Source organism: Myodes glareolus, chromosome 17, assembly GCF_982192425.1.
Source record: "Myodes glareolus chromosome 17, mMyoGla1.1, whole genome shotgun sequence".
NCBI lineage: Eukaryota > Metazoa > Chordata > Mammalia > Rodentia > Cricetidae > Myodes > Myodes glareolus.
Genome location: NC_142042.1, coordinates 31,886,043 through 31,908,668, shown reverse-complemented (window position 1 = coordinate 31,908,668; position 22,626 = coordinate 31,886,043). Strand labels below are relative to the sequence as shown.

General features: G+C 39.3%; 1 long non-coding RNA gene across 1 annotated transcript in view; it reads right to left on the bottom strand.

The window, feature by feature from the left end:
- Positions 1–12,305, bottom strand: part of LOC125414831 (uncharacterized) — a 42,389-nt gene extending 30,084 nt beyond the window's left edge. Inside the window, exon 1 of the long non-coding RNA XR_015735246.1 lies at positions 8,830–12,305. This is a non-coding gene — a long non-coding RNA (uncharacterized LOC125414831). The remainder of the gene's footprint in view (positions 1–8,829) is intronic.
- Between the last annotated feature and the right edge of the window lie 10,321 nt (positions 12,306–22,626).

The following is a 22,626-nucleotide window of genomic DNA, read 5'->3' as shown; positions in this document are numbered from 1 at the left end:
GATACCCCTTTCCAGTGAGCCTTTGATCATGTAGAACACAGGAAGAAGCATCATTGTGGAAGCTGTGACTTCCCCCACTTGACCTTGAAGTGGTTGATATCGTAATCTTGAGCTTCCCAGTTTCCAGGACTGTGTAAAGGGAACTTGTAATGTTTAGAATGGCACAGTAGATGGTATTTTGTTATAGAACAATAGTGGAATAAGAAAGACTACCAAGATGTGATCGAGTGATTGGTAGGACATGATCTATTCCTCTCTGCCTGCCCCCTCAAATTATGCTGCTTTGGAGAAAAGAGACAAACTAACATGGCTGTATGCTAGCTTCACTTCTTACCATCTGTTCATACATAGGAGCAGCATGGAGAACTTGAGAAACAATTGTTAGCTTATAAAGTCCAATAGGGATTGTGATGTGTCTCTTACTGACAGTCTCTCCCTTTGGAGATAGGGATCTCAAAATGTCTAAGACAAGAAAAAGAGACTCATTTGAGTCACTGAAAATGAATGACATTAGGGAAGCCATCTTACTTACATACTTGTTCTTAGAGGCCTGTCTGTTTACTTATCAGGATAAAGCATCAACTAAAGGCTTTCAAAGAATCTTCTGCCATATAAATTCTAGGTCGGGGTGTTAGCTAAAGCACTACAGGTGAACACCACAATCTCACAAGTGATATATGTCTATTCTTATAAAAAATGAATCAATGCCTTAGCCAAAATGGAAGGGGTTGAGAAAAGGTATCCAGCAAATCAGTAAGTACCCAGCAGATCTCAAATGATAAGTTTATATATTTCCCAAGGCAATTTTTCTTTGTCTAATGTGCCCTGGGGAAGTCCAGTGTTTGGATAATCCTATTCTAAAATATTAAATACTTTCCATAGCATAAACTCCTGGCTCTTCTGTCTTTCAAGGTTTCCACTGAGATTTAGCTGCTTTTTTTCTGAGTTATCCTTTCTATGTGACCTCGTTGTCTTTTAAATGTTTCAATACCATTTGTTATATGTTCTTTAGTGTTTTAATTATGGTATGTCATGGATAATATATTTTTTAATATTGTGTTCTCTTTGCTTCTTCTATTTGTAGACATGTGTCTTTTCTTAGTTTAGGAAAATTTTTTTTTGCCTTGTTGAAGATCTGATCTGTGCCATTGAGCTAGACTTCTCACTCATCAATTGCAATAACTCAAAAGTTGGAACTTTTTATGATATCCAATGTTACCTGTATATTCCTTTACTATGTTTTAATTTTCTTCATGTATTTTTGATTGTTTGGTCTAGTTCCTCTTCTTTATCCTTGAGTCCTGATATTCTTTTTCTGCATGGTTCATTCTACTCATCAGATTTCCACTTGAGTTTCTTAGTTGGATTATCCGTTCCATTTTATTTCAGTTTGAATTCTCCTTAGTGTATCTACATCTTTACTAAATTTAATTTTTCTATCCTGGATTGTCGACATCAGTTCAATCACCCTGTGTTTGTGTTTTGTTGTATATCATTAGCTTCTTTTTTTCTCCATAAATTCATTGAGCTGTGTCTTTAATCTCTTTGAATTCTTTGGAAATTTATAACTGCTCTTTTAAATTCTTCATCCTGGGGTTTATCTAGCTACTTCTCATTGAAATAAATCTCTAAAGGGTTTAAAGATTTGATGGAAGTAATAAAACTGGGTATGTTGGCTTCTTTTGTTAGTTCGTGTCTAATGTGAATACAGAGGCTGGGAAAGAGCACAAGATATGAGGTCTAGGTTAGAATCAGAAGATTTGCCATACCTAGGCGTAATGAGGATGAAGTTAGATGGACAGTGTTGGCTAGACTGGTTCATGGGATGTGCATTCCGATCCTAGTAAGAAATTTGGGAATAGATCTGGAATTTGAGGAGGGTTTTATTTTTATTTTTTTTATTATTAAAAAATTTCCACCTCCTCCCTACCTCCCTTTTCCCTTCCCCTCCCCCCAGCCCCCTCCCTTTTCCTCTCCAGTCCAAAGAGCAGTCAGGGTTCCCTGCTCTGTGGGAAGTCCAAGGTCCTCCCCCCTCCATCCAGATCCAGGAAGGTGCACAACCAAACAGTCTAGGCTCCCACAAAGCCAGTACATGCAGTAGGATCAAAATCCATTGCCATTGTCCTTGGCTTCTCACTCAGCCCTCATTGTCCACCACGTTCAAAGAGTCCAGTTTGATCTCATGCTTTTTCATTCCCAGTCCAGCCGGCCTTGGTGAGCTCCCATTAGATCAGCCCCACCGTCTCAGTGAGTGGGCACACCCCTCGCAAAGAATCAATGAAACAAAAAGCTGGTTCTTGGAGAAAATCAATAAGATTGACAAACCCCTATCCAAACTAATCAAACGGCAGAGAGAGAATATGCAAATTAATAAGATCAGAAATGCAAAAGGGGGACATAACCACAGACACAGAGGAAATTCAGAGAACATTAGATCTTACTACAAAAGCCTGTATGCCACCAAATTGGAAAATGTAAAAGAAATGGACATTTTTTTAGATAAGTACCATATACCAAAGTTGAACCAAGGCCAGGTGAACAATCTAAATAGACCTGTTAGTCGAGAAGAATTAGAAGCTGTTATCAAGAACCTCCCTACCAAATGCTTTTTCAGCATCCAATGAAATGATCATATGGTTTTTTCTTTCAGTTTATTTATATGATGGATTACATTGATAGATTTGCATATGTTGAACCAGCCCTGTATCTCTGGGATGAAGCCTACTTGATCATAATGCATAATTTTTCTAATGTGTTCTTGGATTCGGTTTGCCAGGATTTTATTGAGAATTTTCGCACCGATGTTCATGAGTGAGATTGGCCTGTAATTCTCTTTCTTGGTTGTGTCTATGTGTGGTTTTGGTATCAGGGTAACTGTAGCTTCATAAAAGGAGTTTGGCAATGACTCTTCTGTTTCTATATTGTGGAATACATTAAGGAGTATAGGTATTAGCTCTTCCTGAAAGTTCTGGTAGAATTCTGCATTGAAACCATCTGGTCCTGGGATTATGATAAAGGTGTTGGAGAGATTGGGGATACAAGGATCATACCTAAATATAATAAAAGCAATATAAAGTAAGCCGACAGCTAACATCAAATTGGATGGAGAGAAACTCAAAGCCTTTCCACTAAAATCAGGAACACGACAAGGCTGTCCACTCTCTCCATACCTCTTCAATATAGTGCTTGAAGTTCTAGCAATAGCAATAAGACAACATAAGGGGATGAAGGGAATTCGAATAGGAAAGGATGAAGTTAAACTTTCGTTCTTTGCAGAAGATATGATAGTGTACATAAGCGACCCCAAAAACTCTACCAAAGAACTCCTACAGTTGATAAACACCTTTAGTAATGGGGCAGGATACAAGATCAACTCCAAAAAATCAGTTGCCCTCCTATACACAAAGGATAAAGAAGCAGAGAGAGAAATCAGAGAAACTTCACCTTTCACGATAGCCACAAATAGCATAAAATATCTTGGGGTTACTCTAACCAAGGAAGTGAAAGACCTATTTGACAAGAACTTTAAATCCTTGAAGAAAGAAATTGAGGAGGATACCAGAAAATGGAAAGACCTCCCCTGCTCTTGGATTGGGAGAATCAACATAGTAAAAAAGGCAATTCTACCAAAAGCAATCTATAGATTCAATGCAATCCCCATCAAAATCCCATCAAACTTCTTCACAGACCTTGAGAGAACAATAATCAAGTTTATATGGCAAAACAAAAAACCCAGGATAGCCAAAACAATCTTATACAATAAAGGAACTTCTGGAAGCATTACCATCCCTGACTTCAAACTCTATTACAGAGCTACAGTATTGAAAACAGCTTGGTATTGGCATAAGAACAGAGAAGTCGACCTATAGAATCGAATAGAAGACCCAGATACTAACCCACAAACCTATGAACACCTAATTGTCGACAAAGGAGCTAAAGGTATACAATGGAAGAAGGAAAGCGTCTTTAACAAATGGTGCTGGCATAGCTGGATGTCAACCTGTAGAAGAATGAAAATAGATCCATATCTATCACCATGCACAAAACTCAAGTCCAAATGGATTAAAGACATCAACATTAATCTGTCCACTTTGAACCTGATAGAAGAGAAAGTGGGAAGTAGTCTACAAGATATAGGCACAGGAAGCCACTTCCTAAGTAGAACCCCAGTAGCACAGACAATAAGAGAAACAATGAATAAATGGGACCTACTGAGACTGAGAAGCTTCTGTGAAGCAAAGGAGACTGTCAGTAAGACAAAAAGGCTCCCTTCGGACTGGGTAAAGATCTTCACCAACCCCTCATCAGACAAAGGTCTGATCTGCAAAATATACAAAGAACTCAAGAAACTAGACACTAAAACTCTAATTAACCCAATTAAAAAATGGGGTACTGAACTAAGCAGAGAATTCACAACAGAAGAACTCCGAATGGCCAGAAGACACATAAGGCCATGCTCAACCTCCTTAGCGATCAAGGAAATGCAAATCAAAACCACTTTGAGATACCATCTTACACCTGTCAGAATAGCTAAACTCAAAAACACCAATGATAGCCTATGCTGGAGAGGATGTGGAGTTTGGGGAACACTCATCCATTGTTGGTGGGAATGCAAACTTGTGCAGCCACTGTGGAAATCAGTGTGGCGGTTTCTCAGGAAACTGGGAGTCAACCTCCCTCAGGACCCAGCAATTCCGCTCTTGGGAATATACCCAAGAGATGCCCTGTCATACCACAAAAGTATTTGTTCAACTATGTTCATAGCGGCATTATTTGTAATAGCCAGAACCTGGAAACAACCTAGGTGCCCCTCAATAGAAGAATGGTTAAAAAAGGTGTGGAACATATACACATTAGAGTTTTACTCAGCGGTAAAAAACAATGACATCTTGAATTTTGCATGTAAATGGATGGAAGTAGAAAACGCTTTACTGAGTGAGGCAACCCAGACCAAAAAGAGGAATATGGTATGTACTCACTCATAAGTGAATTCTAGCCATAGTTAAAGGTCTTTGAGTCTATAATTTGTTAACCTTGAGAAGCTGAATAAGAAGGTGAACTTGAAGAAAATCATATAGTTATCCTCCTCGATATTAGAAGTAGTCAAGATTGCCAGGCAAACTTGGGTGCACGGGGGGTGGGGGGGTGGAAGTATGGGGAGATGGTTAGGGAGAGGGGAGAGGGGGAGTATCGGGGATGGCTTGGGGGAATGGGAGGAGGGTAGGGAGGAAGGATGGTTATGGGGTTATGGGAGCAGGGAAGTTTATATCTCAACTAAGGGAGCCATTTTAGGGTATGCAAGAGACTTGATTCTGGAGGGGTCCCCAGGCCCAAGGAGAAGTCCCCAGATTTTACTTTGGGCAGCAGAGGAGAGGGTGCCTGATCTGGCCTTGACCCATAACCATACTGATGAATATTTTGCATATCACCACAGAACCTTCATACGGCGATGGATGGAGATAGAGACAGAGACACATATTGGAACACTGGACTTAACTCCCTAGGCCCAAATGAGAAGCAGAGGGAGGGAGATCGTGAGCAAGGAAAGCAAAATCAGAGGGGGCCTTCATCTGACGATGGATGGAGATAGAGACGGAGACCCACATTGGAGCACTGGAAGTGAGGACCGCGAAGGGTGCATTCACCCACTGATACAAGGGGACTGATCGAATGAGAGCTCACCAAGGCCAGCTGGACTGGGACTGAATGAGCATGAGATCAAACCGGACTCTCTGAATGTGGTTGACATGAGGGCTGACTGAGCACCCAAGGTCCAAATAAGACTGAGAAGCCATTGACAATGGCACTGGGTCTTGTTTCGTCTGCATGGACTGGCTTTTTGGGATCCTGGCCTGTTTGGATGCTCACCTTCCTGGACCTGGAGGGAGGGGGAAGGAACTTGGATTTCCCACAGGGCAGGAAACCCTGACTGCTCTGGGGAATGGTGAGGGAGGAGGAGAGGGAGTGGGGGGAGTGGAGGGAGCAGGAGGGTATTGGGAGGAGGGGAGGAAGTGGAAAGAGTGTTTTCGGATACTTGAATAAACAAGTCTAACGGAAAAAAAATGAATAAAAAAAAAAGAACCTCCCTACCAAAAAAAGCCCAGGACCAAATGGTTTCAATGCAGAATTCTACCAGAACTTCCAAAAAGAGCTAATACCTATACTCCTTAATGTATTTCACAATATAGAAACAGAAGAATCATTGCCAAATTCTTTTTATGAAGCTACAGTTACCCTGATATCAAAGCCACACAAAGACTCAACCAAGAAAGAGAATTATAGACCAATCTCACTCATGAACATCGACACAAAAATTCTCAATAAAATACTGGCAAACCAGACCTGGATGGAGGAGGGAGGACCTTGGACTTCCCATGGGGCAGGGAACCCTGACTGTTCCTAGGACTAGAGAGGGAGGGGGAGGTGGGGAGGGGGAAGGAAAAGGGAGGTGGGGAGGAGGTGGAAATTTTTAATAAAGAAAGAAAGAAAGAAAGAAAGAAAGAAAGAAAGAAAGAAAGAAAGAAAGAAAGAAAGAAAGAAAAAAAAACCACCCCGAACTTCTGGGAGAAAAAAAAATACAGGCAAACCGAATCCAAGAACATATTAGAAAAATTATCCATTATGATCAAGTAGGCTTCATCCCAGAGATGCAGGGCTGGTTCAACATATGCAAATCTATCAATGTAATCCATCATATAAATAAACTGAAAGAAAAAAAATATGATCATTTCATTAGATGCTGAAAATGCATTTGACAAAATTCAACACCCCTTTATGATAAAGATGTTGGAGACATTAGAGATACAAGGTTCATACCTAAATATAATAAAGGCTATTTACAGCAAGCCGACAGCTAGCATCAAATTAAATGGAGAGAAACTCAAAGTCATTCCACTAAAATCAGGAACACGACAAGGCTGTCCACTCTCTCCATACCTCTTCAATATAGTGCTTGAAGTTCTAGCAATAGCAATAAGACAACATAAGGGGATCAAGGGGATTCGAGTTGGAAAGGAAAAAGTTAAACTTTCGTTGTTTGCAGATGATATGATAGTGTACATAAGCGACCCCAAAAACTCTACCAAAGAACTCCTACAGCTGATAAACACCTTTAGTAATGTGGCAGGATACAAGATCGACTCCAAAAGTCAGTAGCCCTCCTATACACAAAGGATAAAGAATCAGAGAGGGAAATCAGAGAAGCATCACCTGTGAGGAGGGTTTTAGAGAGGATAATGTGGATTCACCTGGCTAGATCCAGGCTCAAGGTGTGCAGGACCCAGCTGGTTGGAGAGGTTGGCTGTGCACCAAGGGTCTATGAATTCTGACTCATGTGAGCAGAGCTGTCTAGACTAGAAGAGGGGCATAGTGTGTGGGTCCTAGACTATATCCATGGGTTTAAGGAAGGTGTGCAGAGGGGAAGCTCCAAGAGACTCACCTGAATACACCCTGGTGCAAGGCGTGGAGAATATGGCTGAGATGAGGTATTGAATGTGGCATGTAAATTGACCGGCAGTGCCTTGGGGTATTTTTATCCCACTAAATGGCTACCCCATTTACTGAAGTTATTTGACATGTTATCCCACACATATCTGATTCTTTTTTTACCTTTAGCTATATCTAGTACATCAAGAAATTCTACCAATTATTACTCTAAAACTCTCCTACATCATATCTATTTGTTTCCTCATTAATCGAGCAATCAACTTTACTCAGCCTCCTTTCTTTGTCCTGTGTTTGCACATCAGAAATTGATTAAAGTACCAAAATACAAGCTGCCTGTCACCAGCAAATCTTGTTACTGTGTGTAGAGCATGCCAATTATTTCCACCTTCCCATAAATAAAATTGAAAATCAATATGGCATTCAAAGTACTTCTACCATCTGCTCCTTACTGCTAACTCTTTATTCTGTCTCCCAGAGCTTCTTCAGAAACCTAAGTTTCAAGGACCACTGAATTACTAATAACCCCAGAAAGACACTGTTGGTTTCATTCCTGCTGATGTATGCAACACGAATATGTGAAATACACACACACGCGCACACACACACACACACACACACACACACATGCTGTATTTAGCATTTATTAGTTCTTTTCAGTTCCATAAAATTGAAACAGGAAGAGCTATTTTTCTTGTTCCTCTTCTTTAAAATACCCAGTTTATACTGAACTCAGATTTCATATTGCCTCAAATGCGGTCTTCCTCAATATTACAAAATAAATCAAGCATTCAGTCATTTCTCTGTTGATTACTTGCCTACTGTGAGTTTTATGGCAATACAACTAATTTGATAGTAATATGTTAAATGATCAAAAGTGCTTTTGCGTAAAAATGACCTGGCCATCTATCTATAATCAGTGGGTAGTCACTGTTAATGTAAAATACTGAGTGGTGCAATTTAGTAATTGAATTGTTTAATAAGAACTGAGTATTAACGGATCAGAGAAATGTATTTCTCAGAACAGCCATTAGTTATGCAGCCAAGTCAAATGTGAACATGAGCTACAGTTAAGGGGGGAAAACCACTTTGGTTCACAAGTTCCTAGTTGATATTATAAAGTAATAATGTAAGCTAGTTTAGAAATAACCACATTGTCCAGAATTTAAGTCAAAGGTAAATGACAATTTAAGAGTATCTTTTGGCAAAATAACTTACATACACACACACACACACACATACATACATACATATATATATATATATATATATATATATATATATATATTCTGGATTACCATATTTCCCTTCCTTAATAAGAAAGAAACATTAAATTGATTAAATTTCTTTAATTTTTTTTAAAAAATGACATATTTGCTCTCTTACAGTTCTGTAGGATGGAAGTCCATTTCGTTGTTGATGCTTCCAGAAGGCTGCTCTCTGCTTCCAAACGCACACTGTTGGTCCACCTTTCACAGGGATACTCTATTCTCACAAGCCAGAAAAGCACAAAAGCAAAAAGAATGAACTTTCTTTGGAGTCTCTCTCATAAGGACATTCATCCTAATCATGTCACCAAAGAACCCACTCTTGTATGTGTGTGTGTGAGAAAATCTTTAATTGCTAATTGAAAAAAATGTATGAATTACATAATGTTTTTCAGTATTATTAGTAGTAGAGAATATGTTTTAGAAAGTGGAAGTTAAACTGGATGTAGAATTCTGGCAACAGTGTAATAGAACAGTCCCCAGCTGTGTAGTGAGGAGCCGCGGACAGGCCTGCCTTTCGTCCTGCCTGGTTCCAGCACAGCTAGCTTAGCCCCGGAAATAACGACACACAAATTGTATTCAATTAAACACTGTCTGGCCGATATCTCTAGAGTTATTAACTGGCTCTCACATCTTGATTAACCCATTTCTAATAATCTGAGAAGCACCACAAGGTGATGGCTAACCAGGAAAGAGTCAGCATGTCTGACCTGGTGGCTGGCTCCATGGCATCTGACTCATTGTCCTCTTCCCAGCATTCCGTTCTGTTTACTCCGCCTACCTGATTTTCTGTCCTATCAAAGGGCCAAGGCAGTTTCTTTATTAACCAATGAAAACAACACATAGACAGAAGGCCCACCTACATCACAGCTGATAGCAGGGAAAATACCTAGTGAGGCCAAAAGCTTTGTCTGTGGGGAGTTTGAGATGATTCTTAGAAAAATGCTATACTGTGCATAAATAAACTTGTCATCATAGGCATTAAAGTCTCATACAGTATGATGTTCCTCCTCTAGGCACTCTGGTTTAGCAACAAGAGTGGGACAGAATACCTAAACAGATGGAGTTCATGAAAGATATCTGATGCCTTGATATAATGATGTATATACTTCTAAATAATTCTGCTTTATTGGACTTAGGGATCCTGGAACGTGTAAGGTGACGGTCACAGAAATCATGGCCTAGAAATCATAGCTAAAGAGCAGATACCAGCTCTGTCTGTCTTCTCTTACTTCGTGTTTCCTTTATTTTTGATTACTGTGCTGTTGCTACTTCTTAGCAAAGCTGAATGAAAATAAAATTATGCTCAGTGTACTCTGGAAGTAAGAATTTAAACCTTCCATCTTCTGTGATGAAGGAAGCACTGTAGAACATTGAAAGTTCTGATTAATCAATTACCTCTTGAAAGATGAGTCTTAAAAGGACAGATGATGAATTATTTTAGCTAAAACAAATCTACTTTTATAAATAATGTTTATTTTGTTGATTGAATTTACATTGTTTTTCTGAATTATTATTAAAAGTTTTATTAATATTAATAATTTAAAATAATATTAAAATTTTTCAGATGTCTGTATTTTATATAAAACTACCATTTTAAGCACCAATACAGACTTAGAGTTTTGTCAGAGCTAGAAAAATTAAAACAATTTGGACTTCTCTGTAAAGTGTCTACTGCCTATGAGCCATAGTTATTAATAACACATACACACACAAGACACACATTCACACATACATAGATATATGCTGTCACACATAGACAAATAAACACACATACATAATATACATACATGCACAAGGACACACAGATGCAACTACACATACACATAAACACGGAGGTAGGTTGCAGATATCCAGATTCACATATACAAACACAGACACACATAGAAATATGCTCAGACAGAAACACAGACACATTCACAGGTATACCCACAGACACACAGATACATATGGAAACACATGGATACATATACAGACAAAAATAGAAATGCACATGGACCCAGAGACACACAGGCATACTCACAGTCATGCAGACACACATAGAGATACACAGCCAAACAGCACAGAGCTTCAGAAGGACAAGCCCACAGTGTGTGCTACAAACAACCCTTCTGCTCTAGTAAGATGCACACTTACTTTTCTGATATAAATTATCCTTATCTGTCTAAATGCATATGTCATGCTCTTTCCAAGAAAATCCTAGCAATAAATATTTAAGTGTCTAAGTTGGGTTATAGTATATTAGAGATATATGTTAAGATGATATTGCTTCTCTTGAGGAGCTTTTGCAATCCATTTGAAAACTACAGCTGGGGTACCCTTAGTCATTAGCTAGAATAGATTGGAGGACCATTTCGACATTATCCTGCAGCAGCAATCCTCTTGCTGCTGGGAATAAGAGAATAAAGCAAGAGCTGGAAATTAATGAACACAGATCTTGTCACATCTCTGAATATGAATCATTTTGAACTAGACCTCAAACCAGAGTGTTTCTTGCTAGTTTTCTACAGCTGAGCCTTGCAGTATGCACTAGCTGTATGTGGTGATTAAAACATAAATGTAGTCAACTGTAAGGACATAAAATTAAGATCTTATTCCTCAGTCTGACTGGTCATATTTCAAGTGCTGATAGTCATAGGTGTCTTGTGTACACAGCACTGGACAGTGCAGATATGCCCATCACTCCAGGATCTGCGCTTGAGCTGCGTTATTGAGTTTACAGTTTTCATATTCTTTTTGTTCTATACAACTGAGGTGTACATTAAAATGTAAGCCATTCTTTTCGTATCTGCTAAGAGCATATGCTAACATCTGGTTGAGTGAAATGGAAAGTGATTTCCAGAAAGCCTACAAATGCGTGGAAGTTGAACAGTCAACTACTGAATCATCCTTGGGTCAAGGAAGAAATAAAGAAAGAAATTAAAGTCTTCCTTGAATTTAATGAAAATAAAGACACAACATACTCAAACCTATGGGACACAATGAAAGCAGTTCCAAGAGGAAAGTTCATAGCACTAAGTGCCCAATTAAAGAAAACGGAGAAAGCATATATTGGAGACTTAACAGCACACCTAAAAGCTCTGGAAAAAAAAGAAGCAGACTCACCCAGGAGGAGTAGAAGATTGGAAATAATCAAACTGAGGGCTGAAATCAACAAAATAGAAACACAGAAAACAATCCAAAAAATCAACGAAACAAAAAGTTGGTTCTTGGAGAAAATCAACAAGATTGACAAACCCCTAGCCAAACTAATCAAACGGCAGAGAGAGAACACTCAAATTAATAAGATCAGAAATGAAAAGGGGGACATAACAACAGACACAGTGGAAATTCAGAGAATCATTAGATCTTACTACGAGAGTTTATATGCCACAAAGTTGGAAAATGTACAAGAAATGGATTGGTTTTTAGATAAATACCATTTACCAAAGTTAAATCAAGACCAGGTGAACAATCTAAATAAACCTGTTAGTCGCGAAGAAATAGAAGCTGTTATCAAAAACCTCCCCACCAAAAAAAGCCCAGGGCCAGATGGTTTCAATGCAGAATTCTACCAGAACTTCCAGGAAGAGCTAATACCTATACTCCTTAATGTATTTCACAATATAGAAACAGAAGAATCATTGCCAAACTCTTTTTATGAAGGTACAGTTACCCTGATACCAAAACCACACAAAGACACAACCAAGAAAGAGAATTACAGACCAATCTCACTCATGAACATTGACGGCAAAATACTCAATAAAATACTGGCAAACCGAATCCAGGAATATATTAGAAAAATTATCCATTATGATCAAGTGGGCTTCATCCCAGAGATGCAGGGCTGGTTCAACATACGCAAATCTATCAATGTAATCCATCATATAAATAAATTGAAAGAAAAAACCATATGATCATTTCATTGGATGCTGAAAAAGCATTTGACAAAATTCAACACCCCTTTATGATAAAGGTGTTAGAGAGATTGGGTATACGAGGATCATACCTAAATATAATAAAAGCAATATATAGTAAGCCGACAGCTAACATCAAATTGAACGGAAAGAAACTCAAAGCCATTCCACTAAAATCAGGAACACGACAAGGCTGTCCACTCTCTCCATACCTCTTCAATATAGTGCTTGAAGTCCTAGCAATAGCAATAAGACAGCATAAGGGGATCAAGGGGATTCGAATTGGAAAAGATGAAGTTAAACTTTCGTTATTTGCTGAAGATATGATAGTGTAAATAAGCGACCCCAAAAACTCTACCAAAGAACTCCTACAGCTGATAAACACCTTTAGTAATGTGGCAGGATACAAGATCAACTCCAAAAAATCGGTTGCCCTCCTATACACAAAGGATAAAGAAGCTGAGAGGGAAATCAGAGAAACATCACCTTTCATGATAGCCACAAATAGCATAAAATATCTTGGGGTAACTCTAACCAAGGAAGTGAAAGACCTATTTGACAAGAACTTTAAGTCCTTGAAGAAAGAAATTGAGGAGGATACCAGAAAATGGAAAGATCTCCCCTGTTCATGGATTGGGAGAATCAACATAGTAAAAATAGCAATTCTACCAAAAGCAATCTATAGATTCAATGCAATTACCATCAAAATTCCATCAAACTTCTTCACAGACCTTGAGAGAACAATAATCAAGTTTATATGGAAAAACAAAAAACCCAGGATAGCCAAAACAATCTTATACAATAAAGATACTTCTAGAGGCATTACCATCCCTGACTTCAAACTCTATTACAGAGCTACAGTATTGAAAACAGCTTGGTATTGGCATAAGAACAGAGAAGTCGACCTATGGAATCGAATAGAAGACCCGGGTATTAACCCACAAACATATGAACACCTGATATTTGACAAGGGAGCTAAAGGCATACAATGGAAGAAGGAAAGCATCTTTAACAAATGGTGCTGGCATAACTGGATGTCAACCTGTAGAAGAATGAAAATAGATCCATATCTATCACCATGCACAAAACTCAAGTCCAAATGGATTAAAGACCTCAACATTAATCTGACCACTTTGAACCTGATAGAAGAGAAAGTGGGAAGTAGTCTACAAGATATAGGCACAGGAGACCACTTCCTACGCAGAACCCCAGGAGCGCAGACAATAAGAGAAGCAATGAATAAATGGGACCTCCTGAAACTGAGAAGCTTCTGTAAAGCAAAGGACACTGTCAGTAAGACCAAAAGGCTACCTTCCGACTGGGAGAAGATCTTCACAAATCCCTCATCAGACAAAGATCTGATCTCCAAAATATACAAAGAACTCAAGAAACTAGACACTAAAACTCTAACTAACCCAATTAAAAAATGGGGTACTGAACTGAACAGAGAATTCACAACAGATGAACTCCGAATGGCCAAAAGGCACTTAAGGTCATGCTCAACCTCCTTAGCAATCAGGGAAATGCAAATCAAAACAACTTTGAGATATCATCTTACACCTGTCAGAATAGCCAAACTCAAAAACACCAATGATAGCCTATGCTGGAGAGGATGTGGAATGAGGGGAACACTCATCCATTGTTGGTGGGAATGCAAACTTGTGCAGCCACTGTGGAAATCAGTGTGGCGGTTTCTCAGGAAACTGGGAGTAAACCTCCCTCAGAACCCAGCAATTCCACTCTTGGGAATATACCCAAGAGATGCCCTATCATATCACAAAAGCATTTGTTCAACTATGTTCATAGCAGCACTATTTGTAATAGCCAGAACCTGGAAACAACCTAGGTGCCCCTCAATAGAAGAATGGTTAATAAAGGTGTGGAACATATACACATTAGAGTTCTACTCAGCGGTAAAAAACAATGACATCTTGAATTTTGCATGCAAATGGATGGAAATAGAAAACACCTTACTGAGTGAGGTAAGCCAGACCCAAAAAGAGGAATATGGTATGTATTCACTCATATGTGGTTTCTAACCATAATTAAAGGTCTTTGAGCCTATTATTCGTGATCCTAGAGAAGCTAAATAAGAAGGTGAACCTGTTGAAAATCATGTAGCTATCTGCCTGGAGATTGGAAATAGACAAGAGTGCCAGGTAACCTCGGGTGCATGGGGGGATGGGAGGGTTGTTGGAAGGGAAGAGGGTTAGAGAGAAGGGAGTAGTGGAGGAATGGGGAAAGCTAGGTGGACTGGGATGGGGGGAGGGAGGAAGGATGGATATGAGATTAGGGAAGAATATATCTCAACTAAGGAAGTCATTTTAGGGTTTACAGGAGACTTGATTATAAATGGGATCCCAGGACCAAGAAGAGATCCCCAGACTGTTCTCTAGACAGAGGAGATGGTGCCTGAACCGGCCTTGGCTTATAACTATACTGATGAAGATTTTGCTTATCACCATAGATCCTCCATCTGATGATGGATGGCGATACGGATGGAGACCCACATTGGAGCACCGGACTGAGCCCCCCATGGTCCAAATGAGGGGCAGAAAAAGGAAGAACATGAAAAAAAACTCAGGACCGCGAGGGGTGTGATCACCCACTGATACAAGGGGACGGATCTAATGAGAGTTCACCAAGGCCAGTAGGACTGGGACTGAACGAGCATGTGATCCAACCAGATTTTCTGAATGTGGCCAGATCTCTGAATGTGGCTGGTCCGGAGCCTTTCTGAAAAGCCACTGACAATGACACTGGGACTTGTTTCCTCTGCATATGCTGGATTTTTGGGATCCAGTCTGTTCGGATACTCACCTTCAGGGACCTGGAAGGAGTGCGGAGGAACTTGAACTTCCCACAGGGCTGGAAGCCCTGACTGCTCTTAGGGATGAAGAGGGAGGAGGAGGGGGAGGGGGGAGTGGAAGGGTGTTGGGAGGAGGGGCGGAAATGAAAACTTTCATAATTTAATAAACTTAAAAAAAAAACAGAACGCGAGTCTTTCAGAGATCCTCCTCATCCTCACTTTGCTCTTTTCTAAGGTTCTCTTCCATTTCTTGGTGGTCTTTCATACTGGCAAGCACAATACAATGAGGTCATAAAAGTTTGGGTCTGGGGAGAGAAATCAATTTGCATATAAAGTAGGCTTTATAAGTGGAGATGTAGGTTTGGGGGTGGGGCACCTATGAGAGGCCAGAGAAGAATAGGCAGTCGGGGTGGGGGAGCAGGGAGAATACTTAGCTTGGGTCTGCTTATCTTTCTGTATCTTCTAGAGACAGACTGACTCTAGGCTTGTTTCAGGCACTGGACTGGATTGACACGAAGCCTTGTTCCTATTTCTTGTTGGCGCTTGTGTTCCATGGGTCCTTATTTATACTAGGCTCCTGTGATTCTGTTTGATGACCTTCTCCATAAGGAAGCCTCCCAGTAGTATGAAAAAGAAGACTGAGAATCCTGTATTTATACCCTATCAAGACAATGGAGGGCCACACCCTTCAACCTGATTGGTCAACGAGATTCTGTCCAGGCAACTGTAGCTAAGGACTGCTGAAACGTCACAAAGCACTGTGATAGCCTCTAGGAACAGAGTTTGGAAGAGGGATGCTGGAGAAATCAAGATGTGCCTCAGACACTGATATATCAGAAAGAACTTCACATCAGGGCACTGGGGATGTACTGGGTGTACCGGGAATAAAGACAAAGTCCAGAAGATTTCTACGAACCTGAACAAAATTTAGCTTTCTCACAGCTGATCCAGCTATCACAAATCCACTGTCTGAAGTAGAAAAATAGGACGACCTCTGAAAACTGCCACATGAAACTAGCCTTCAGGAACGTGCAGCTAATATAGGACATTTGGTTAGTGGTTTACCCGGATGAGTTACATGATGTGGTATTGAACACACAAGTAGCATCTCTGTAGGACACTTGAGACTCCTGCAGGTGGACTATGGGGTGGATGACAAAGAAGGGAAGTTCTAGAAAGCTACTCCAGGTAAACTTGTAGCAGGAACCCGACTCTCATACCACCTCCATGCTCACCTCATGTCAATCACATCAGCCAATTCTGGAGATGTTCCTAGTAGAATTTTGTGCCAAAAAACAAATATTTCACAGATTTTTATAGTAACTCTCTTCAGAATACAATATGATATATTGAACCAGTATCACCTCAAATGGACATTTATTGAACAAAGACCTGCTTGACTATCATTCAAACTGTGGCAAGAATGGGGCTATTGAAGGATAGGAGCAGTTGGCATATACTTCTTTAGACAAAACCTTATTTTTTTGTTCTGTAATACAATGTAGGCAAGTTCAAGGATGGAAATGGAAGAAAGAGAAAAAAAGTCCCTTGAGGAATGCTACCTCTATACCAGAATTAACAAACCCAAACACATTGCAAGTAATTAGGGGAATCAAGGACTAGCAGGGGGTATATTGTTTTGAATCTGAAATGTTCTGCAAGTAAATATCTTAGGATTTGACTTTTTAAAAAAAGACATCATGTTTTGGGAGAACACACTCATATTAGGCTTTCCAGTATTCGTCAATATATAAAATTATAAACTAGAAAAACAAATTACTAATTATTCCTTTGTAGACAAGCATATTTTAATTATAATGCAACTGGCCCAGCCTAACCAAATATATAAGCCTTTTAAAAGCCAAGAATTTCTCCGACGAAAAAGAAAGCCAGAAATTCAAATAACGGAGAGTTTTACTGCACAGTTTGAGGCTTCGAGATGGGTGAGGCCACTTGACCAGGAGCGCAGTTTCTGTGGAGTGGAAGAGCAGCCCATTAAGGAATTATGATATTAGTTTTGCAGCCACTGCCAGAAGAACAAACATGGTTCTCTGTGAGGGCCCACGAATGTGAGTCTTTTCCACCTTGACTTGAGGTCAGAGAGTTTGAGCTTATTTTTGCTCTTTCCAAGTGTTGACAGCAGATGTGGCTACAAACAGGAGACTTCAACCTAGGGTGTGATTAATTAATACTTTGGGTTAGAAGTGGATCTGCTCCAATTGGACCACTTGGAGAATACAAGTGTATTCCTTATACCATGTTAATGAAGTCCTTTGTGTCCCCCTCCCATTTTGGAGTGAAGTTTATAAGCATGTGGAGAATAAACGAGGGCAGATTCTGGATTCAATATTCACCTAACCCCCCCTCCCCGATGCTGTTCTGTATATCTGCCTCTTATTTCTCTCATATCCCTGTTTTTTTTTTGTTTGTTTAATAATTCTAATGCTCAAGGTTCTATCCTGGAACATACAAGTTTTGTCAAGGCTGATCTTCAACAGTTCTCCAGATGGAGATTTAGCCACTTAACATGCTGGTATGGTACCCTGTGCACAGAACTCAGTCATATTCTCCTATACAACTGTGAACTAAACTAAGAATATGGTTAAGCCATTGGATTTCCCATGATTAGTGTATATCAGAATTAGCTAATATGACCATGTGAAGTAATACCAGTAACACTTCTAGAGCAATGTGAATGGTCTTTATAAATCTTGATTTAACACTATGTGAAGGAGATACTAAAGCAATAGACTTTTGATCATGTTGTTACTTTGTTTTATTAATTGATAATAGATAAAGAAATCTTACAAAGATACATAAATCTTTACCTTAATAAATAATGATATTTCTCTTTTGCTGGTTTCTATTAACTATTCTTACTAAAAATTCAAGCAATACATTTTATACTGCCTCATGCTAATCAGTTATTTTGAAAGAAATTGAATATTGTAACTTTGCATTAGCTATAAGTATTTTCAAAGCTTACATGTTACCAATTTGTAAGTTCTTTTAGAAGTTAGAAGCCTAGCTTGTCATTTTGTTTGAATTTTATGAATATTCAGTAGCAGAATCATAAAAGCTATGCTTCACTTCCTAATATTCCTATCCACTTACTATGTGCATTTCCTTGTTTGAAGTGCATTTATTTGTTTAGTTTCCATTTAAGTTAACTCACAGGAAAGACACTGAGGAGGCTTCTGGGTCGCTGGTGAGATGAGTCCGTTGATCTGGAGAGTTTGCTTTACAGAAATTCACCAGCTCCTATTATGTCATTCAAATATATTTCAGCACAAGAACTTTAATTTAACAGAGAAGAGAACTACTTCCTTCTCCTGCTCCCGCCACACCTCAAAGACTATACGTAGAAAAGAAACAGCGACCAAGGGAGCGACCAGGTTCAATGGAGTATTAGGTACTAAGTGGGCTTAATTCCTTTCTGTCTTTAATTCAAATACAGGCCAATAAAAAGTACGTGAGTTTTATCTCCAATCTGGGCATCATGCCATAGAATTACACGTCTGTCATTCTACCATTCAGGAAGCTAAACTTATGAGTTCCAGTCCAGCCTGGGCTTCACGGAAGGAAACATTCAGAAAAGAGATAAACAGAATTACCCCTTTCCCATTGATTGTAGCCTTGTTGGGACATGCACACTAAAGATCCTTGGCAAAGAGACTTGTTGAGTGAAGCACGTTTTCCACACTCTCCACCACGGGCCCTCTTAACTCTGATACAAGTGCTCCTCTCTGATCCACCCGCCCCATGGCTACTGTGGAGGAAGCAGGTGTCAGTACTCATGAAGTCAGCCACTGCAGCACCTACAGGATAGAATTTTATAATCAGAGCAGAGAATTGAGCATTTACTTTACATCAAATATCCTTGAAGGTTACTTTTATGGATTATTTCTTATCACGGGTAAAGAAGCTGTAGCTTATATATGCCCTTAATTGCACTAAGTGCATCTGCCCTTCTTGACTGCTTAATTCACTAATGATCTGTACTGGTGATTTGGAACTTTGGCCAATAATACAATACTGTAACTCTGCTTTCTGGTGAGTTCTCAAGGCTTTAATAACTGGCCGGGGAATCAAGCTCTCATTTGCATCCACGTTTACAAGGCTGAGAATGTTCCAAGCTTCCAGCTGACCTACAGATAAACCTGGAACAGGACCAATTTGAAAACCAGGAACTCCTTGCACAATCACATGACTGAAAAGCAAAAATCTTTTGCCTATCACAGGAATGACATCTGAAGGGGCTTTTGGGGAGTAAGAGATTATAAAACTTTTTAATCTGGGATGGAAAGCTAAGCAAATCTAGGAATAAAAGCTGGATACAATTGATTATTTTTCTACAGAGAATATAAGGTGAAATAAAAATAAATATTATTATATTTGAAGAGCAATTTACTATTGAGTGAAATAAAAATGAATGAAAAGCATCCTTTTCAAAATAGAAGCTAACATTGAGTGTGGCGACATACGCCTGATGTTCCAGGACTCAGGAGATGGAAGAAGGAAGATCTGAACTTTATAGTCAGCCTGGGATACATAATGTTTTATAGTATCCCAGGCTTTCTGATACTCTGCCAAATAAGTGAATACATGCATACATACAAGCACATACTAACAAACAAACAAGTAGAGCAAAGTAAAAGCAAAAGATTCAAGCCGCAAAAAGTAATATACTTTCTGAATATTTTGTTTAATTTAATGGGTTTCCTTACCAAAGAGGATCTTAGAGTATCTCAACTTCATTGAAAATCATTTAATGAAGAGGTTGAACACAATGGCTTTTATATCTGAGCTTATTCAAACCCCAGTGCTACTACTGGTCAGGGCCAGAGTTTAGAGAATTCCCTTACACACGCGAGTTATTAAGACACCCAAGTTTCTATAAAAGTAAAGTAAGTTTCCATTCTTCCTACAGATAATATAGCTATAAATCTGCACCTAGAGATATTAGCCTTGCTATTTTCCTGGTAGATATCATGCCTATCATGTGAGGTGATAATTCTTTGGGAAGGCAATTAGTTTAAGTGCATGGGGATAGAGGGAAACAGGAGAGGAATGGGCATAGGATTTTTTCCATAATTCTGAAAAACAGACTGCATGTAGCTGAGCATAAGCTTTGGGTTTCTGTGCCAAGAGCAACAGTTTTAGCTTTGAAGCTCTGATTGCTTTCTCAGAGCTGCTAGTATACACCACACCTAAATGCCTTACTGTTTATTGTCCTCAGGACCAGTCCAGCCTCCTGGCATGATGTTAACCCATTTTCAGCCTCTTCCAAGGTATGGTTTTTGTCCTTTGACAAGCATAGCACTGACTGCCCTCCTCATGTTCCCCCCAGATCATCTTCAGTCAGCAGAGTGCTTGCTTGCCTCTATCAGGAATGCTAATTACTTTGGTTTTCGCTTGATTTTTCAATGTTATAGGTCTGAAGAGGCCATCAAATAAGACCAGCAACAGAAAAGAACAAAACCCCAGGAAGTCCTATCACCAGGGATAACAGGATGTGAGGCACTGGGATGATCTCTCTACCTTCCAAAAGCTCTCAGTGGATTCAGGAAGAAGCACTCATACACATGAGGGGGTAGGGGTAGAGCTGAAAGTCTCTCCTTTCTTCCCAACAAGATGTTATTTAGAACTAGATCAATTTTTTTTTTTTTTAGAAAAAACTAAGCAACTCAATAACAAATTTTCAAAACCAAATTAACACTCTTTGGACTCTTTGAATAATTCTGAGCTATTAACAGCATCGAGGTCAGCGAATGAGCATTGGGGAAATTTGAATTCCTGACTTTGCTTGCAATAGAGGTTTATTTGGTAGCAAATTGGATAGAATGCAGCTATTTTCTTCTGCTGCTCTCTATCCATCTTCCGTTTTGATTTTTCACTGTCAAGGTATCATTTACCAAAGAAAAGCACGTTTTCATTCTTAAAACCAACTTCTTATGTATATATCAAAAATAAATGTTTTTAATGCCACCTGTTTCATATATTCTGATCACGATTATCCCTCTCTTAACTCTTCCTAGGGACTCCCTACCTTCCCACTCACACAATTTCTTTCTCTTTTCAGAAAACCATAGGAAATCAAAGACAAACAAACAAGCAAAAACCACCAAACAAAACAGAATTAAAACAAAAGAAAAAACAGAAGAAACACATACATACATAGGTACACAAACATATAAAAACAAAACTCATTTAGAGTAAAAAGCAAAACAAAACCAGAAACCATAATATACAAGCAAAAGGTCAGTTAGACCAAAAATGCCCAAACAAAGCCATATGGGAGAAAAAGTTTACAAAAATACCATTGAGTTCATTTTGTGTTGGCCACCTAGTCCTGGGCATAGGGCCTATGCATAAGTGGAGTTTGTATGCCTAATAAAACTCCGTTGAAGAAAAAAATCCTTTTTAAAGAGATGTCTACTGGAGATAGCTTCTTGGTTAGGGGAAGGGGGGGGGAGGCCCTGTGCCCACTTCCTTGTTTCAGTAATGAGACCCCATCTGGCTTGCCCTGTGGAGGCCCTGTGCATGTTGCCCACAGGCGCTGTGAGTACATATGTGCATCTGTCCAGGTGTCCTCCATCCCCTGTGTCTTACAACCTTTCTGCCTCCTCTTCTGCATAGCTCCCTGACCCCTGAGGGGAGAAGTTTAATAAAGAAAGCATTTAGTACTGAGTATCGCACAGTTCCTCATCCCCAGAATATTGTCCAGTTGTTGGTCTCTATGATAGTTCCACTAATGACGGAGGAAGCTTCTCTGGTTCCGGCAGAGTCCCGGTATGCTTAAAATTTACAGTAATGAATTTATTAACTAGTTAAGTTCATCTGTGATCTGGGCATTTCTACATAGGGTCATCTGCAGATTATAACACATAATGAGAACGTTCACATTTACATGTAAAAATAATTCTCCTTGAAAAATATTATTTCCATCTGAGTCCAGGGATGTAGCAAGTCTTTCTCATTATGCTTTCTTTTGGGACCCCCCCAAACCCCAAATAATGACATGGAGATTTACTATTAAATCTAGCTTGGTTTTTGCTTAGACTTGTTTCCAACTATCTGTTATAAGAAATTAATCAAGGCCTATTAATATTCATTAATTGTAAAATAATGCTGTAAAGATGACATAGAATTCTTGATTCCAATTGACAATATATATTAGACCCTAAAAAAGATAAGAACGGGAAGTGGT